Raw genomic sequence first — 2,500 nt, 5'->3', positions numbered from 1 at the left:
GGGACTGGGACTCGCGCCGGGACTAGGGAGTCGCGGCGGGACAAGGAAGAGGAGGAGGAAGTCCGGGACTCGCGACGGGACTGGGACTCGCGCCGGGACTAGGGAGTCGCGGCGGGACAAGGAAGAGGAGGAGGAAGTCCGGGACTCGCGACGGGACTGGGACTCGCGCCGGGACTAGGGAGTCGCGGCGGGACAAGGAAGAGGAGGAGGAAGTCCGGGACTCGCGACGGGACTGGGACTCGCGCCGGGACTAGGGAGTCGCGGCGGGACAAGGAAGAGGAGGAGGAAGTCCGGGACTCGCGACCGGGACTCGCGCCGGGACTAGGGAGTCGCGGCGGGACAAGGAAGAGGAGGAGGAAGTCCGGGACTCGCGCACGGGACTAGGGAGTCGCGGCGGGACAAGGAAGAGGAGGAGGAAGTCCGGGACTCGCCACGGGACTAGGGAGTCGCGGCGGGACAAGGAAGAGAAGGAGGAAGTCCGGGACTCGCGACGGGACTGGGACTCGCGGCAGGACAAGGAAGAGAAGGAGGAGGTCCGGGACTCGCGCCGGGACTAGGAAGAGGGGAGGAGGTCCGGGACTCGCGACGGGACTAGGAAGTGGGGGAGGAGGTCCGGGACTCGCGCCGGGACTAGGGAAGAGGAGGAGGAGGAGGAAGGCCGGGACTGGGACTCGCGGCGGGAGTAGGTAGTGGGGAGGAGGTCCGGGACTCGCAGCGGGACAAGGAGGAAGTCGGGGAGGAGGGCCGGGACCAGGAGTCGCGGCGGGGATAGCAGGCAGGACAGGGAGGGTGGGTGGTCTTCCACAAAAAAAAGTGTGTCTCGGAACTTCCTTAGTGCAGTAGGACGGGGGGGCCTGCCGAATCCCACAGAGAGTACTATGTGGGGAAGGGTTCCTCTGAAGCGTCTCGGGAAAAGTCGTGAGGGGGTGACGGTTGCTCGGTGCCTACGGGTCCCGACTGCTCGCTGCCTTCTTTGAGCCCAGTACCGACGTTCGCAGGGGGATACCTGGATACTACTGGGGTTACCTGGATACTTCTGGCGTGTTACCTTGGATCAGTGAGGAGTGGGGGTTAGTTTCCCGGCGACGCGACCCTCTGAGGAGGTCCCGCGGAGGGTCGCCGAGTATTATATGGTGAGCTGGCTGTCAAGGATTGTGAGTCCCGCTGCCAAAATTTTTTTTGGTGCGCGGGCGACTGGAAAAAGAGGGTTGGTCTTGTGCCGATACGCGTAACGTCGCAGCGAGTCCCAAGAGCTAGTAACCATTTTTGGCGGGGGGCGATGGCCTCGGTATTGTCAAGCCATTCTCTCATTCATTTGGGAGGGTGGGGAGAAGTGTTTGCCGAGGCCGTTCAAGCTCCGCCTGGTCGACCACCACTGTGACCGCCACCGCGCTCGATCTCTATTGCAAGCTCAGGTGAAATTCCTGATAAACTTGGAGGGGTGTGGGACGCGTTCGCAGTGTGGGCCGAGGAGTCATAACATCCCAGGTCGGAATGTGAAAATGGAACTTCGAAACCGGTGAGAGTTCTCTCGTCGGCTAGGGGTTTCACAAAAGTAACATTTCTATAAATTTCTATCCGACCCCTCCATTAATTTGGAGGGGCGATGGGCCCCAGGATTGGACATACTTCTTGCTGATTTGTCTTTTGAGGAAAATCCTTCGCGGTGATGGTTACTTTTTCATTTTTAATGTGTGTATCGGCCTCGTCGGTTTCTCTCTTTCCTGGTCACATTCCCGAAAAAGGCCGCAGCACCTATGATTCTCTTCCGGGGGTCTAACTCTCCCTCTCTCTCTATCCTTCTCTTTGTCTGGCTCTCTCTGGCTTCACTTTTTGTGGTGTGTGCCTCTGGGGGTCTGGTTGGAATTTGCCGTTGGCTTTTTGCCCTCTCTTTTTGCCTTTTATCCATCGCAAAGAAGGGTGTGTGTGTTCTCACCTGGGGTTGGAATGAAGGACGGGAACCTCCTCGTCTTGTGAAGTGGGACCATCTTTTAGGATGATGGCTTTTTGCTGCCTGGTGTGTGCTTGGGTGGGGTTTGGTGGTGGCAGTCTACCTCTCCCTTTCTCCGGTAAGACCAGATGACTGGTTCGTCCGCTACTCTTGTGTTGGCCCTACCTTGGCCAACGGGAGTCGGCGACGCTCCAGACTGGATGGCATGATGTGGTGGTGTACCGAAGGGGGACATCCGAAGGGGAAGAGGGGCCGAGCCTCGCGAAACTTAGGTGTGTCGGGTTGTGTGATGTCGGAGATCCATTTTTTTGTGGCTGCCGTCGTGATTTCGCCCATCCAAACCTGAGTCGTTGCTGCGGACTGGAAAAACTATGGAAGAGCTGTTTGGGAAAGATTCGGGAGTTTGTTTTCGAAGTTACCTTGTTCGATCGATCTAGGATCCACTGTACTCGCCCACCAGAATTTGCTCCCGGAACCCCCCGATCAGCCAAAGCGGGTCGGGGGGCCTTGGTTCAACGAGGGTTACTCCATATGCTAGCCTATGTCAAT

The sequence above is a fragment of the Physcomitrium patens genome, chromosome 6 (genome assembly GCF_059467195.1).
Source record: "Physcomitrium patens ecotype Gransden chromosome 6, ASM5946719v1, whole genome shotgun sequence".
NCBI classification, from domain to species: Eukaryota; Viridiplantae; Streptophyta; class Bryopsida; order Funariales; family Funariaceae; genus Physcomitrium; species Physcomitrium patens.
The sequence above is the reverse complement of the archived record's forward strand: the minus strand, read 5'-3'. Positions refer to the sequence as shown.